The sequence below is a fragment of the Mus pahari genome, chromosome 5 (assembly GCF_900095145.1).
Source record: "Mus pahari chromosome 5, PAHARI_EIJ_v1.1, whole genome shotgun sequence".
In the NCBI taxonomy this organism is placed as follows: Eukaryota; Metazoa; Chordata; class Mammalia; order Rodentia; family Muridae; genus Mus; species Mus pahari.
The window spans coordinates 101,712,719-101,730,793 of NC_034594.1; the positions used below are offsets into that span (position 1 = coordinate 101,712,719).

Consider the following 18,075-nt stretch of genomic DNA (forward strand, 5'->3'; position numbering starts at 1 on the left):
TGTGTGTGTGAGAGAGAGAGAGAGAGAGAGAGAGAGAGAGAGAGAGAGAGAGAGAGAGAACGACCCTTGAAGGAACGTATGTGTGTTCCCATCTGAGATCCTTAGTTGTAGTCGTCCACACATAGTGCATACAGGCCCTGCCATGCTGTGCTGGTCTAAAATACCTTTTGTATGGTCTGCCCGTTTGGTTCAGTCAGTAAAGGTATCTGTTGTTAGACCTGATAACCTGAGTTCAATCCCTGGGCTCCACAGAGTGGAAGGAGAAGAATGGGTTGGGTGATTGGCATAGAGATTGTGTGTCTTTGTGGATAGTGTCAGGGATGAATGTGAAGGGTAACAGGGATCATGGGGCTGGGCTCAGCGGACAGAGTGCTCGCCTCCGTGCAGGAAGCCTTGGGTTCATTTCCTAGCACTGCATAATAACTGGGCACGGTGGTGCACACCGGTGATCTCAGTGCTCACCTCGGAAGGTGGAGAATCTCATCTACATAGTGTGGTTAGGGACAGCCTGAGCAATGTGAGGCCACGTTTCAGAAAAACAGAACAAAACAAAACAAAACAAAAGTAATAATGAATCTCAGAGTCGAACTTATGAAAAATTTACCTTCTACAGTTGCCACTATTTCACGTGCTGCTTTTGGTTGGAGTCATTTAATTCCTCTTGTAACCCCGAGACAGACTCTAAATGTTCTTCCCAGTGTATAATAGACACAGGGAGATTATAATATTGTAAGACCAGACACTCTAGTCAGGAGAACAGACCCAGAGCCCATGTGAGCTGGTGGATATTCAGGCTGAGGAGGCTATGTTGGTCCTTCTTAATGCATGCCCTGAGGAGACTTAAGAGAGCTTTGGAAGGGGCTGCAGGGAAGACCCCTGTAGGTTCCTTTTCTTTGTAGCTGGTGTCATCAGGCTGAAGGATTTATTGAGGTCTCACCAGTGGGTGGCAAGGGCAAGGCCTAGCCTGAGCCTGAGTGCTGAGTGTTACTTCTGAGGGAACAGCTGACAACAGACTGGTAATACATGTGTGCCTGAGTCATTATTACAGAGAGATTTGAGGGGAAGAACATACTGGCCTCTTGGCTTCTGGGCCTTCCCAGAACCCTCTGTGGGCATAAAACCACATGTGTGGGGAGCAGGTGGGTGTAGCTTAACTTCCTCCCATTCCCATGGGGAGAATGTAAGCCATCTGTTTTGTTGTCCTCCCCACATTCCCTCAAGTTAGCTGTTTCCTGAGTTGACATCTTAAGAGTATTCTCTGGAGGCTGTGGGTGTATCTCTATTGGTGGAACACGCTCAAAGGCCTGGGGCTAAATCCCCAGCACTGAGTAAACCAGGCATGGTAGCACATGTCTGTAACCTTACACTCCAAAGGTAGAGATGCAGGAGGATCAGAAGTTCAAAGTTATCCTCCGCTACGTATCCAGAGGTCAGGCTGGGTTACTTGAGACCTTGCTTTAAAAACAAACAGATTAACAGTCACACACACACACACACACACACACACACACACACACACACAACCCAATCCCAAACCCAAACCCAAACCCAAACCAAAAACAGTCTGGCTGTGGACTCCAGTTGACTCTGGATGTCTCTGGGCTCCTGTTCCCGCTCAGTTGATTTCCATTCTTTTTAGGAGCACAGGTGACAAGGCAGACGGGTTGGGGTTACGGTTTAATAATTCAGCAAAGGATGATTATAAAGCCATTCCCAGGTGGTTGAGGCCCTGCATGCCTCTCTTCTGACCCCTGACCCCAGAAATCTCAGCAGGGAGTTTCCCCACAGGGCACCACAGGAGTGTATTTCTTTTCCTTCCGTTCCCTACAGGCACCCCAGTGTTCGCCTGCTCCTTATTCCAAATGTTTTTATTCACCCACCAGTAGTCCCAAGCTGCTAGGAGGGTACACAGTGAAGGCTGCCAAGCCTGGCTACCTGAGTTCCATCCCTGGGACCCCATGGGAACCCACTCCCTCAAGATGTTCTTTGACGACCTCCACGTGTTCATGGTAAGCACATACTTATACACACAAATAAATGATGTAATATAATTTTTAAAAATTCAGTTGTAATAACAAAGGTGGGTAGGGAGATGGCTCAGTCAATAAAGTGCTTGCTACGTAAGTTTGAGGACCTGATTTTGAATCCCTAGTACCTGTGTATAGAGATGAACATTACCATGCAATATTGTATGCGTCATACTTGTAATCCCAGGTGTGGGGAAGTGAACATAAGAAGCTCCTTGGGGCTTGATGGAGAGCCAACCTAGCTAACTGAGAGACCTTGTCTCATATAATAAGGGGAACAGAGATTGAGGAAGATACCCAATTAACCTATGACCTCTACACTCACATACATACATACATACATACATATGTACATACATGCATACAAACAAATACCCATGGGCACACGCACACATGCACATTCTTAGATACTAAGACAGATGCCAGTGAAGTATACAAGTCAGCCCCACCCAACCTCTTTATCAGCCTTTGTTGGTTTGAGTTGAAGGGGGGGCTCTTACTTTATTTACTGGCCAGGCTGGCCTTGAACTCTTGGACTCCAGTGATCTGCCTGCCTCAGTTGGGAGAGTGGCTGAGCCTTCCAGTGTACACCGTGCACCTGGCTGGTTGCTTCTGTTTGTTTAGAAGTAGAGCCTTCTATGTAGTTCACACTGGTCGAAACCTTGAGACTCTGTGATCTCAGCCTCTTAATTGCTGGGATTGTAGGTGTGCTCCACTGAGCCCAGCTTGGACCTTGGCTGTTAAGTTGGGACGGAGTAAATGAGTTCCAAAGGTTGTCCAGTCCTGAGGTTGTCGGACTCTATCTGCAAAGGAAATGTTGACAAAAAGGAAACCCAATAAAATTCTCTCACTGAGTAAAACTGATTGAGGAACATTCAAGTTGTTTTTTTCCCTTGTGTACAGGCCCCCTTTAGTAGACAGTGCAGTGCTTCCCTAAGAGCTAAGATGTTATCATCACCACCTGTCCGGATGTTTAGAAATTATATGCTAGAGGCTGGGTGATGGTTCAGTTAGCACTTACCCTACAAGCACACAAATCTGACTTTGATCCTCTGAGCCACTGAAACAAACAAACATAAAGAAAAGTCAATGCTAGCGGTGTATGCTTATAATTTCTGGGGAGGTAGATACAGGATACCTGGGGCTCACTGGTCAACCAGTCTAGCCCTTTTTGGCAAATTCCAAGTCAGTGAGAGGCCCTGTCTTAAAAGACAAGAGAGGATGGTGCCTGAGGAATGGTACCAGAGATTGTAAATCCCCATGCATATTTATAGATGTAAAAATACACACATGCTAAACATACATACATACACACATCCTACATACACATATACCACACACATACACACACCATATACATACATACACACCACATACACATATACACAAACATACACCACACACTACACACACACACACACACACACACACAAACTATATACACCCCACATACATACGCACCCCATATATATACACACACAGACCACATATACACACATATATATCCCCATATACATACATACACACACATGCACCACACACACTACCACCACCCCCACACCACCCCCATACACACACACACACACACAGACACACACACACACACACACACACACACACACACACACTCCCTGTTTCTAGAAATCTACTTTTCCTCTAGTGGAACTGTTTGGAGTTGTTCTTTGCATGGGATATTAAGGTCCAGAGAAGAGAAGCTGAACAGGCTCACAGAAGTCTGTGTGTCGTGGCAGAGCAGTCTTGGGGTGTGGGTAGGCACAAACTTCTCCAGGAGCCAAACTACATTCTGTTTCCTTCCCGCTTCTCTTGAGAAAGGTTTCTGCTGTGTTTAATGGATGCTGTGGTCTCATGTGACTCCCCTTGGAGCTTCTTTTTCTTAAAAAAAAATATTATTTTCAGCTCTGATTTTTTTATTTACTAGTGTTCATGCTGAGGTGAAGAGTTTTCTAAATGACTATTTTCTTTCTCCTGTGTCTTGTTGGGGGAATATGTGGGGTCTTTCTGCTCATCAAAATCTTTCCATTTTTTCCTGTTTTTCTTCAGTGCCTTGTATAGTGCTTTTCTTTGCCATGTCCTCCCATTCTGTCATCTGTAAGTGTGTGTGTGTGTGTGTTGTGATGTGTGTGTATATGTGTGTGTGTGGTGTGTGTGTGGTTCTGTGTGTATATATGTGTGTGGTCTGTGTAGTGTGTGCATGTGTGGTATGGTCTGTGTGATGTGTGTGTGTGTGTGTGTGTTTGTGTGTGGTGCCTGTAGAAGCTATCACGGGACTTCAGGTGTCTTCTTTTATTGCTTTCTACTGCATTGCTTTGACAAAGGATCCTTCACTAAAATCTCATCCTTTTAGCCAGTTAGACAAGGTGGTTGGTGACTTCTCCGACCTTGGGCTTCCTGTCTCTGTTCCTCAGTGCTGGGTTACAGGCATGCACAGCCATGCACAGTTTTTTGCATGAGTGCTGACAATTTAAACTGAGGTCCCCACATCCCCTTGGCAAGCACTCTTACCCTTAAGAGATGCCCCTAGTTCCCTTGCCTGGAGCTAGGAGGGGCAGCATTTAAGGGGTATGGAGAGGAAGGTGGGTTTGCCTCTGTTCTCTCTGTCAGTAACATACATCAAGGAGGCGTGCCAGACTTGTAGAAGACCTCTGCAGGCAGTGCTCCCCTCCCACCTGCATTGCCTTCTTTCATTGAAGTTCCAGAATCTCCTCTCCCTGTGTTTGATTTGAGTCCCTGCTCCTTTGCAGGTTTGAAGATGACACTGTTCAGTGGGTAGCGTTCACTGCGTGTTATTTTGCTTATATAAATGTATTTCTCTTGGCTAACTATTATCTTCTCCAGTTTTGCAATTCTGATGTTTCAGAACTTCTGCCAGGGCAGACATTTTCCCTGGATGTTCTAGTTTGCTTTTCTGGTGCTGGGATGAAACAGTCTGACCAAGAGCAACTCTGGGAGGAAAGGATTTATTTGCTTTCCACTCCCAGATCACAATCCTCCCTTGAGGGGAATCAGGGAGGAACCTGGAAGCAAGAACGGTGGAAGAATCCTGCATGGCCGCTGGCTCTCTCCCTCCCTTATTCAGCCTAGGCCCACCTGCCTAGGGAGTCTGCTGGCACAGAGGCCGGGCCCTCCACAGCATTCAGGAATCACACTTGACTACAGGCCAATCTGATTTGGCTAATCTCTCAATTGAGATTCCTTTGTCAATTGTCAGGTGTCTTTGGGCTTGGTCAGGTTGACAGCCAGTGGTAACTAGGACACTAGCCTTTTCACTAGCCTTTTCTCTTTTCTTTCCTTTCCTTTCCTTTCCTTTCCTTTCCTTTCCTTTCCTTTCCTTTCCTTTCCTTTCCTTTCCTTTCCTTTCCTTTCCTTTCCTTTTCTTTTCTTTCTTTCTTTCTTTTCCCCAAGACCGTGTCCCTGTTGCCCATTCCGGTCTCTAACTTGTGTAGCCAAGCTTTTTGACGTTGAATGTCTGATCCTCCTTCCTTCTAGCTTTAACGTGCTGGAATCGCAGGCTTGTACCATCATGCTTGATGTATGCAGTCTGGGGATCAAACCTGGGGCTTGTGCATGCTAGGCAAGCACTCTGTTGATTGAGCTGCATCTCAAACCCTTGCTTAGTTCTCTGAGGTCTCACTCAGTAGCCGTAGCTGTCCTGGAATTCACTGTGTAAACCAGGTTGGAACTTGTGGCAATACCTCTGCTTCTTCCTTCCAGATGATTATGTTGCTCCTGTACTTGACGTTACCAAATTTTTCAGTTCAAATAGTCTGGAAGGGGCGGGGAGCCCTCATACATATAGTGGAAGCCCAGTTTCTGGGCGCAGAGCTGCACGCTGGAGTCACAAGACAAGCCAGTGTGGCTGGCGAGTGCACCTCACCCCTGAAGGCCAGGCCTCAGCAGCTGGCTGGCTGTCCCCACATGGGTGAGCCCCTTTCTGATCTGTCACTTGATGCCTCAGTCATCTTCTGTGTTTATTTGGCGGTTCTAGTGTGTGTGCTTGGCTGGGACCTTTGTGCCCCTGATTGCTTCTTTAGGCAATCTGTTGGAACATGCTTAAGTGTGTGGCTTATTTTGAGGTTTATTTTACTCTTGTGCATTTTTAGAATTGGGAGTTCCACATCAATCTGAACGTGTGTGTGTGTGTGTGTGTGTGTGTGTGTGTGCATGTTCCTTCTCCCTAGTGCTGGATTACAGGTGCACACCATAATGACTTTTTTTCTTTTTCTTTTTCTTTTCTAGAGCAGGTTCTAGGGACTGAAGTGAGGTCTGTGCCTGGTTAGAGTGCTCCCAGTTCTAGAAAATCTTTCCAATCCAGTAACTTCAAAAGACTTTCCTGTGTCTCTGTTGTCAGCCTTTAAGTGGAGCTGTTGGAAGGTCACTGCCATCTCTCCTGTGCTACTGTGACAACCATGAACCCTGTAGCCAGAAGCAACACTCTCCTTTAACTCCCAACCCAGAGGTCTCACTGCTAAGATCACAGTGCCCATTTTTTTCTGGAAGCTTAGGACAGAATCCACATCCTCACCGCGTGCAGCTTCCAGCAGCTTCCAGCAGCTTCCAGAGGCTTGTGCCTGACCTCCAGAACCAGGTCTGAGAGCTAGATCCTTTCCTCTGCTGCTTCGCCTGCTTCTCAGACCTGGCTTCAGACCACAATATAATCAACATCATCCTCATTGATCCTGCTGCTTTCACACCTCCACTCCCTGTGCGGTTGTACAACACAGGGTCCAGGGCTGAGAAACTGGATATCCTTAGAGGCCATTCGTTTTCCCTAACTAGGGTCCTCAAAACTCTGGAAAAGAACTATCCTTCATATTGCAACTACAGGAAACTTACCTGTTTCCTTGTTTGTGTGTGTGTGTGTGTGTATGTATGTATATATGCATGTATATGTATATATACAAACATATGGAGATATATCATACATATATATCAATTGTATGCATATGTGTATGATATACGTATGATGTGTGGGAGTGCGGGTGTACCATGGCATGTATGTGGACATACATTTGAGAGGATTCTCTCCTTCCACCTTGCTGAGCAAGGGCTCTTCCCTGTTGTGGATTCCAGGCTAGATGGCCTATGACTGTCTCAGAGATTTTACTCTCTTGGCCTCCCGTGCTTATCTAGGAGTGCTGGGATTCTAGATACACATCACCATGTCTGGCTTTTTAATATGTTGGTCTAAGGGTTAGAACTCTGGCCATCAGTGCCTTTGCCTGCTGAGCCACTTACTGGCCCTTCCCTGTGTTTGGAAGCAGACACACATCAGTCTTCTCCAACATACATTGCTATCTAAATAAGGTTTGAGTTCTGCTGAGGCCACAGACAGAGCCAAGAAAAAAACCATGAGCTTGTTCCTCGTTACATAATGGTTCCGAGCACTGTCATTAAGAAAACAGAGATTCTGGAGATGTGTGTCTGAGGTCACCTAGTCACAAGGGGCAGAGCCAGGGCACCAAAGCCCTGTGTTCTTAATCGCTTGGCTTTTCTTCCTTACAAGTAGTCATGCAAAAATAAAATGAGAACTTGCCATGGAAAAGCTTGAGATCATGTAAAAATCTCTCCTCCTTTATGAAAATAAATATTTCCTGGAGTAATTGGATTGTACTAATGGCTCTACGTTCATGGCCTCCTGGTAGCTTCTGTTCTTTGTATAGTGGTGCTGTATGGCTTGCTGTGATCAGCAGGCTCTCCCGAATCCCAGGTATAAGCAACTTTTAATAGCACCTGTGCATTTCTGGTTGCTTTGTTTATAACTCAGTTTGCTGCCTCAGAGCCTTGGTGCAAAGGTGCAAGACATGCCCAGGCTAGCCCCGTGGGGTGAGCCAGGATATGTCTCCTGATTTTTCCTAGACCACCCAGCCTTCTTCTGACCCTTCCATTACTCAGGATTGCCTGAGTATCAATCAGGGATCAGCCTACTATATCACCAGCTGCTCATTTTGATGATAAAATATTTTTAAAGAGTTATTTCTCTCTATTTATGTGTGTGTGTGAGCCTGCATGTCTGACTTGCACCACGTGCATGCAGGTGTCTTAGAGGATAGAAGAAGTTGTTGGGCTCCGTGGGACTAGAGTTATAGGAGTTGTTATCCACTGAATGTGGGTGCTGGAACCAAATCCAGATCCTATGAAGAGCAATATACCCTCTTACCTGTGGAGCCTTTGCTCCAGTCCTGCTTATAATGCTTTATTGGAAAATGACTGTACACATTTGTTTATGTGCTGGTCATTTTGTTAATAATGTTTTACTGGAAAATGGCCAAGCCCACTGGTTCACATGCTGCCCATTTTGTTAAAATTTGTTGGGGGAATATAGCTTCTCTCATTTGTTCATGTGCTATCCATTTTGTTAATAAAGTTTTGTTGTTGTTAATACAGGGTTTTAGTAATGTTGACCACACCATGGCCTCTCCCATGTGTTCTGTCTGGCTGTTTTTTACCCAGCAGTGGAGGAGGTCAGCAACCTGATGGAGCTGAACTGGTCTGCAAGGCCTGAATTGTTTGCTTTAGGCCCTTAAAAGAGAAAAATTTCCGACTCTCAGAGATGATTTCATAACTCACAGTTTTTATTAGGATGGGACACTGCTTAAGTGACCACAAGTTCTCCTGATACTGTTCAGCAAAGAACAGCGTCCAAATTGGGCAGATGTGAGAACCCATCCTTCAGGCTACCTCACTTGAATGTACTTAGACCCAACAGTTAAATTTATCTTCTTCCTGATGTGTCTGTTAGGCGTGGTAGGAAACTTTCAAATATTTCCAGAAGTGTTTCATTGTGGAACTGCCCTAAGCTCCCCCCTTTTAATTTTAGTGGAGAAAAATTGGAGCTTAAAAAGGTCACAGTTCAGTTCAAGTGCTGGTTATTTATTCATTAGGTTCCAGCTAAGGTCTCTCTCTCTCTCACTCTTGCCCCCCCCCCTCTCTCTCTCTCTNTGTGTGTGTGTGTGTGTGTGTGTGTGTGTGTGTGTGTGTGATGTAATGGTGTCCACTAGGGCAAGAGTTAGAGAAATGGTGATCCTGACTTAGGAGTACCTCTCTGGCAACTATGTTTCTAAATGAGGGTGATGTTGTTGCAGAGCATAATACCATCTAGAGATATCAATCCGGAACTTTTGCATTTTATTTATTATAAGAATGTCATTTTGGGGGGGACAGGTAACAGTCTCCATTCAGACCTAATTGGGCCCCTAAAGGCCACAGTTCTTTGGTGCCTGTCTTTTTCAAGATGATTCTGTTATTTATGTCCCATGGCTAAGGGATGAATGGGCAGAAGCTGAGACTGAAAGAACTTCAGAGTGCTTTGGCTAAGAGAGCTCTTTAGAATTTGAAATGCCAGGTAAAACTTGGCCACTGACCTGTCTACTTATTGTTGAGATTGGAGTCAGAAGAAATGAGCTTACACTGCAGCATGAATAGCTGAGAGGAGAGGGGCGGTTGGACTCTTTGGCATTAGAGGACGACTGCCTGAGTATTTTATTTCTTAAATTGTGTGTGTGTGTGTGTGTGTGTGTGTGTGTATGCAGCATGCACGTGTGCATGTATGTGTACAACATGTGTTGAGAGGTCAGAGAGTCTCATTCCTACTCTTAAGGCAGGGCCTCTCTTGTTTCAGCCATGCTGCTGACCCCAGAAGAGCTAGCCTGAGACCTCCTGGGTGGCTTTCTTGTCTCTACCCCCTATCTCCTCACAGACCATCACACCTGGTTCTTCACAGGGGCTCCAAGGACTGAACTGTGGTCACTTTACCTTCAGAGCTAGTTCCCTAGTCCCTCTCTTGAACATTGCTAAGGCTACATACCTACCAAGTTCATGGCCAGGCTGTACTATATCAGCATGTATCAAAAAAAAAAAAAAAAAAAAAAAAAATTGTGGAATAAAAAAGACAAAAAAAAAAAAAAAAAAAAAAGGCAGAGGTAAGAAAGCCAGATTCATAGCAATCCATCCTGTGGGACCCCGGTTCTGCAAGGCCTAACCTTCTCCTGGGGCACAGCATCAATCTTCCCTGAAGATGGAGCCTCCATGACTCTCGTATCTCCAGCTAGACCTTACGTTGTGAAGATTCCATACCTCCCCACCACTGTACTGGGAACCAAGCTTCTAGCACACAGGGCGTTGGGAGCATAGCAAGGAGAAGCAGATCCGGGAGTCAGATGGTCACGTGAGTTGAACGTGAACTGCTGCTGGCCATTCTGCAAAGGCCTTTTGGAAGGCCGTGTGGGAAAATGTTCCATTTTCATGTTCACCAACCTCAGGCTAGAATTTAGCAATTCCTTCACTTTTGGTTTTGCTTTTTTGAGACAGGGTCTCTTATAGCCCAGGCTAGCCTCCTCCCTACGTAGTTAAGGATGCTCTTACACTTGTGATCCTTTTACTCCACAACCAGAGTGTTAGGATAACTGCATGTACTGCCATACTTGGTGGACAGGTGCTGGGATAGAACTCCAGGGCCTAATGAGTGCTTGCTAGGTAAGTGTTTTTGCCAGCTGAGCCCCGGTCCCAACCTGGATTCTTTCACTCTTTGTACACTGACCTGCAAAACTGCAGTAGTGTAAGTGCTATTTGCAACTTTGTCAGCAGCAGTTAGCCAATATTTTCAGTAAGTAAGCAGCGATCTTAGCATATCAAGACTCCTCTTTGCTCTGAGCGATAGTCCTGTTGGGCCTGCTGCTCAACAGTGTGACTGGATGTGTTAATAAACAAGCATGTGTACCTCTTTATCACAATTAAAAGCATATTTTAGCTGGGGAATACAGCTCAATTGGTAGAGTGCTTCCCTGGCATGTGTGAGGCTCTGGATTAGATCCCAAATACTGGGGAAGATAAAAAAAAAAAAAGAGATGAAAAATATTTTAGTAACCGAGTGTAATTGATTTACTCTTGCATCCTATAGATTTCGTCTTGTTTTGAAAGGTCCTTCTGTGGGGGCTGGGGATGGAACTCAGTACTTGCTAGAGTACTTGCCTAGCATGGGTGCAGAGTTCTGGGCTTGATCCCTAGCACTCTATAGCCTGGGCAATGCTGACTGTTCTAGTTACTTCTATTACTGTGACAAACACAATAACCAACAGCAACTTAGAAGAAGAAGGGGTTTATTTTATCCTAAAAGTCACAGTTCATCATTGAGAGAAATCACGGCAAGAGCTCAAGCAGGAAATTGAAGCTGAAACCATGGAGGAATGTTGCTTGCTGACTTGCTTAGGCCCATGCTTGGCTGGCTTTCGTATATGGCCTTAGACTTTTTGCCTAGGGAATGGTGCCACCCATAGTGAGCTAGGCCCTCATGTATCAATTAACATGTCCACAGATCAATCAGGTCTTGGCAATCCCTCATTTGAGACTCCTTTCTCAGATGAGTTTAGGTACTGTCATGCTCACAGTTAAAGCTAATCAAATACTTGGACACACCCATAATCTTGGCATTCAAGAGGTGGAGACACTAGGATCAGGAGATCTGTGTCATTCTCAACTACATAGAGAGTTCAAGGACTTTGAAACTCTACCAAAAAACAAACAAACAAACAAAAAACCCAATAAAAACAACAACAAAAAAAATCCTCTACTGAGGGGTCAGTCTACTTTGAAGTCCATCAGAGGCCTGCTGTAGAAATCCTAGAGAATTTTATGGGTGTAAACACTGCCCAGGAAACTGTTCCCTGTTGCTGGGACTTGACCCTCTCTGTCCTATTCAGAGATATCAGCCAAAGGCCCGGAGTGGGTGTGAGGTCAGTTACACTTGCTCAAGGAGTTGAACGGAACCCATGCTGACGGTTCCATCGTGTGAGGAGGAAGTTTCCCAGAACATTTCTTCCACCAGGCTCTAACAACTTGCACAAGATACATGGCGATTTCAAAATGAAAACATGTAGGTTTTCTGACTCCTCTACAGAATTGTGACTGTTTGCTTCCAATTTAGTGAGGAATACTCAGACTTTGTATAGGATAAAGCCCTGTATTCAGGTTAACCCCCTTTCCCCACATCCTTTGTCTCAATGTTAATGTACTTAATGGTTATAGCAATATCAGTTTTTCTCCTTAGAATTTTTCTTTATCACTGAGTGACGTGGTATGCATACAGAGGTCCAAGAACAACTGCTGAGAGTTGGTTCCTGGTACTGATAACTTAATAGCTCAGGTTATTAAGCTTGTTCTCTCCCGCCCTCTCCTAGCCCCCAGTTGCCTCTGGTCTCTTGCTGTGCAGGCTAGTCTTGAACTCACTGTGTAACCGAGGATGACTTTGAACTCCTGATCCTCCTGCTTCTACCTCCTGAGGGCTGCAATTACAGCTTTTCACCACCATGTCTGGTTTATGCAGTGCTGGAGACTAAACCCAGGACTCTGCATGCAATGCAGGCACTCTACCGACTGAGCCACATCCCCAGCTCCAGTTTCTCAGTATTTAAAAAAAAATATATTAGGGTTGAATAGTCACACATTTCCCCTTTGTAGTCCTATGGATTTATTTACCAATGGAATTCTTGAGTATAAGCTTCCTCCCTTCTGGAAGGAATGGTCGCATTTATTATTGTTGTTGTTGTTATTAAATTATTTTTACCACGTATTTCAGACATAAAGAGAACATGTGTGTATTTAGCAAGTTTATCTGTTAACAGTGTTACTTAAGTGTTGATGTTAAGGGATGGGAGGATTCTTTTATTGACTGACAGGTTCATGTATGTGCTTGCAAGTCCCCATGAGCCTGATTTTGTGTGTGTATGTGTGTGTGTGTGTGTGCGCGCGCGCACACACATTCATTTGCATATGTGGGTGCAGGTATTGTGCAGGTGTGTGCACTTGTGGGGCCCAGAGTCCAACCTTGATCACTGTTCCTCAGACACTATGTAGTTCGTACTTGTGAGACAAGTTCACTCACTGAACCCAGAGCTCACCCAGTCAGCTAGTCAAAGGTCAATGAATGAATTTACTTCACAGGCTGGTTTGAATGAGAATGCTCCCCCAACCCCCATAATCTGGGTCATTACCTTAAAAAGCAAGATAAGAATTCAAACAAAACCCAACATTGTATGATACCCAAGAGTGGAGTTGATCTCTAGTGTTATATTCTAAGTCATGTCACGGAGGCAGAGGTTTAAGAAGAGTGGTCTGCTAAAACTTGACTGACACCTATAATTGAACATCTAGTGCTGGGACAGAAACTAAAATGTCCCTGCTGGGGACTTAAAGCAAGCAGGTGGACAGGGACAGTTGAGCTGTGTGGACCTTTTGGCCTTTGACTTTGCTTGAGGGCTATGGCTTGGCCTTCCACAGCTAGACTCACAGGGCCTTTTGAGCCTTAGCACTCAAAATACTGAAACCCCCTCCCCCAAAGTATACAGAATACAGCTCCTGGTCAGAGGAGTCCTGTCCATAGAAGGGCCCCAAGTGGACTGTGGGAAACTACAGGATTGCCCCTGCTCTGTGACACTGATTCCAGGCAGAGCATAGCCAGCTCTGGTCCTCTTTGTGGAGGGCCACATTTTCTCTGGAAACATGAGAGCCACCAATCAGAAGACCGAGAGAAAAGAAAGTGGGGGTAGAGGAGGGGTAGAAGTAGAAATGAGAGAAAAGGGCTGGGTGGTGGCTCAGTAGTTGTGACCAGGGGGCACTGGAAGCCACAGAACATCTGTGTGGCCAGGGCTGTCTTGATTAGGTTTTAAGACTTAAGTGAGACATCAGATGACCCCTGGGGCTGCTGTGTTCCCTACCCTTCTCTTCTGCCACAGTGGGCAAGATGGGCCACATGATACCAGTATGACTTCTTGTTTTGAAAGTCTTGGATGCCAACCAAGGAACAGCCTGGAGGGGTGGTATCTCTAAACATTTACAGAGGGGCTTTTGTGGTGGCAGGGCTGGGCATCCGACTCAGCCAGGGCAGGGCCCATGATAAACAGTCTCCTGACTCTGGGAGCAGAGATGAGATGATTCCAAAGCAGCTGGGCCATGCCAGCCGAGGAGACACACCCTTTACATAGACTTTAACTACTAGCTGCCAATCAAGAGCAATTGAACGTCGAAAGGCGTGGCTCTTCTTGTTTTTCTAGATGCTAAAACTGAGGTTAGAGAAGTATTTTGTCCCAGATTTGCCAAGGAACAGGTAGGAGAGCCAGAGGCATCAACCATAGGAGCCAGAGCAGCTGCGGGAGGTAGATGTGAGTCACAAGTTCTCTCTGTCTTTATTACTAGATTGTTAAACTGTCTGAGGCTGCAATATGTTGCATGTGTGTGCTCGTGCATGTGCGAGCGACTGCTCTCCAACTCATTTAAGATGCACATGTGCAAGTGAGCCTGGAGGCCAGAGGATAGTCGACTGTCTGCAGTGTTGCTCTCCCGGTACTGTCTTACCTACTCAACTTTCTTTCTTTTTTTCTTTTTTCTTTTCTTTCTTTTTTGTTTTTGTTTTTGTTTTTGTTTTTGTTTTTGTTTTCCAGACAGGGTTTCTCTGTATAGCCCTGGCTGTCCTGGAACTCACTTTGTAGACCAGGCTGGCCTCGAACTCAGAAATCCTCCTGCCTCTGCCTCCTGAGTGCTGGGATTAAAGGCGGGCTCCCACTTAACTTTCTTAATTCTAACTGGAATTTGGGCTGGATGTGTAACTCAGTGATAAAGCATTTGCCTAACACATTCGAACAGTACCAGCAAAAAGAAAACAAAACAAATGTGAACTGGGTCTTAGCCCAAATGACCTTGAACTCACTATGCGTCTGCAAGCTGTGGATGACCTTGAACTTTGGACTTCCCTTCTTCCATGTCCCAAGGATGGGATGACATTACTCTGCCAGATTTATTTGGGGATTGAAATCCTACAGGGCTTAGGGAGTGGGGGCTAGAGGCAAAGAGCCTCATGGTCTCAGGGACAGATATGGACTGTGAACCAAAAACATGAGAGAGGGAGCGGGGAAGGGGGAAGCACACTCAGGCAGATAGACACACGGACCAACCAGTGAAACATGGCAGGAAGTGCGTTTGACTTCACTGGCAGGAAGCACCCAAAGAGGTGAATCCACAGAGACAGGAAGCCGATTCCTCTTTCCCAGGGGCAGGGGGGGTAGGTAAGAGGGACTTTTTAATGGCCCAAGTTTTCTTTGGGGGTTTGTATTAATTAAGTTTCCTGTTGTGGTGACCACATGACTTACAGTTTGCGGGTACATTCCGTTATGGGGAAGTCATGGTTTTCAGGAGCATAAGGAGCTGGTTTCATTGATTTGCAGACTGGAAGGAGACATGAACACAGGTGGTTGGCTCTCTTTGTCCTTTTAACTCAGTCCTGGATCCCAGTCCATGGGATAATTATATTCCCATTCAGGGATAGACTTCCCTTTTTAGTTAAACTTTTTTGGAAACAACTCACAGAGACAGGCAGAATGTGTTTGCCTAGTGATTCTGAATCCAATCAGTTGGTAATAAGGCTTAACAATTGCAGGGTAGTGGAAATGGTTCCGAACTAAACAGGCGGTAGTTACAGTGTGGTGAACATATTATATACCACTGATGCCTAAACTTTTTTAATGATACTGAGGATGGAGCCCTGGATCCTTTGTTGTTAGGCCAAGTGCTCCAATATGGAGCTATGTGTGCCTCAGCCCTGAACTCCTTTCAAAGGTTCAGTCCATATTACAGGAGTTCTGTTTCAATAAGACATTTGAAGGAGGCCCAAGTAGAGAAGAACAAAATGGGTCATCTCTCTCCTTGCTTGGTTCCTGTTACCCAAGTGGCTTTAGTCTGATCCTCTTTCAACCCCGGATGGATGTGTCCTTGTCTACTGGCATGAATGTTTGGTGAGATTCAGTGGTGGGAGTAAGTACTCCTTGTGCTTATTCAGCAAATGTTAACAATAGATGAAAGATTGGTCGAGTCTGTGGATGAAGTTTCCAAATGCTGGCTGAGGATGATGGGAAATGGAGGTAGCAGAGGATAAGGAAAAAAACAAAACAAACAAACAAACAAACAAACAAAACCCCCAAAACCCCACCAAACTGTTACTAAGCTGGAAGGCCTGCTGAAGAAGACCAGGGCATGAGGTAACCAGGTAACTGGTGTTTCTATGGCTACCATGTGCTCCTTGTTTCCCTCACCCCCACCCCTCTGGTACTGCTGAGGTGTCTGACTGCAGATGAGAAGGTAGATTGGCTGTAGAAGGCGGGGCATTGTGCTTGACCACAGTGGTGAGACCAGAGACCTTATGGAGTGGAGAGCTTTGGGAAGAGGCGGGTCAGAGACCTGATGAATAGAGGCAAAGAACCACAGAAAAATTTGGAAAGCAGTGGCTGCAGAACTCTAAGGGTGAAGAATAGCCTGGGAGTCCTGAGAGCCAAGTCCAGGACAGTGAACCAGGAAGTGTGCAAGCCATCTGGCTCAGGTACCGTGAAGGCCAAAGCCACTGGATTCCAAGCAAGCACAATCTTGCAAGCCCAAGACCGTGGGTTCTAAAATTTGCCATTCGTAATAACCCTTTTGGACATGGGAAGAAGCTATGGAAGTGTCCATTTATTCCCCACTAAAACTAATGTTTTAAGATATAATTTCATAAATTGACAGTAGTATGTGTTTTGTTTTAAATAAATAAATGTACACTAGCTGGGAGCCTGTGTAGAAAGGCTTTCCGTCTAAAAAGCCTCTGGCTGCCTGGTGCAGTCCTCGATGGTGGGAGACCAGACTTAGTGGCTTGTTGAGACAGACACCATGCTTCTTTGTATCTCCTCATGGTTGGCAGCTAAGGAGCTCTTAGGGAGAGGTCATGAGCTCACCCTGCTTCTGGCTCTTTCCAGACCTACTGTGTGGAGACCATCTTATTTACTTACTGACTTCTGCTATCCTGGGGATGGACTCCCCTGTTTCTAGACTGGAATCTCCAGTGATTCTTGGCCTTGTGCAGACAGGTACTCAGTCTCCAGCCTACACGCTCAGCATAAGGTCAGTAGTTTTAGATTCTATCCCTCCTTCTGCTGTTTCTCTCCCTCTCTTCCTTCTCCCTTTCCTATTCCTTGCCTTCCTTCTCCTCCCCCTACTCCTCTCTCCTTCCCACTCTTCCTCCCCCCTCCTCCCCAATCCCCCTACTCCTACTCTCTCTCCCCCTCCGATTCCTGCTTCCCTCCTTCTTTTCTCTGTCTTTCCCTCCTCCCTCACCTCCTTTCTTTCCCCCTTCCTCTTTTGTATGTACATTGATTTTTTTTTTAATCCTCTAAGGATTACCACCCCTCCCCCAACACACACACACACACACACACACACACACACACACACAATTAGGAACCCAGGGTCCAGTCTTGCTGAATTTTGAAATTTGATATGGAAGTAAACCTTTGAGGGGTAAGTGGGAGCCAGTTCGAATTCTGGTGTCACCCTTTGCTGCTGAGCAAGTTGCTTAACCATTGACTTCCAGTTTCATGTTAAAAGTAGAGCAGAGAAAGTCTGGTAAGGATGTGTGTGTGTGTGTAATCAAAGGTGTGAACAGCACACGTGAAAATAAGTCCCTTCCCGTCAGCAGACTCAGTGATTCAGGACCTTTGTCACCTTTCAGATATTCCTTCCCTATGCCATTGCTTCCTGTACACTGGAGAGCCTTGCCTAAGCTTTCTCCTAGCTCTTTCACAGGCTCTGAAGGTGTCCTTGATGTGGGCTCCTTAACCTTTGCCTTCTGAGTTCCTTCCCCCAGCCTTAATGCTTTCAGGGCAGGTTAGTCTGTTCTTAGTCATATCCTGGTGTCTGTCAATGAAAGAACTCATTAGTATGTGTGCCTTTCCTGTCCAGCACACAGTTTGATAAGGAGCTGAGGGGGAAGAAATAAAATAATACCTCTTAGACTAGGCATGGGGATCAGGTAGGAGGGGAGGGGAGGGACATGTTTCAGAGTTATCCCCTTAGCATCCTGGCGGGAAATAGACAGGCATGGGGCTGGAGCAGTATCTGAGGGCTTTGTATTCTGACCCACAGGCAGCAGAAGGCAGAGAGAGACGGAGACAGAGAGACAGGGAGAGACACAGACACACCACACACACACACACACACACACACACACACACACACA

The 18,075-nt window shown here is 45.7% G+C and overlaps 1 protein-coding gene across 4 annotated transcripts in view; it reads left to right on the forward strand.

Annotated features, from left to right (window-relative positions):
- The window catches only part of Mgat5 (alpha-1,6-mannosylglycoprotein 6-beta-N-acetylglucosaminyltransferase), a 277,034-nt gene that overhangs the window by 9,447 nt on the left and 249,512 nt on the right, over window positions 1-18,075 (forward strand). The window contains exon 1 of one of the 4 annotated variants that reach the window (XM_029538623.1): window positions 1,992-2,009. The exons of the other annotated variants lie outside the window; for them this stretch is intronic. The gene's annotated coding sequence lies outside the window, so the exon portion shown is untranslated. Of the gene's footprint in view, window positions 1-1,991; window positions 2,010-18,075 lie in introns of those variants that run through there. 4 annotated transcript variants of the gene reach the window in all.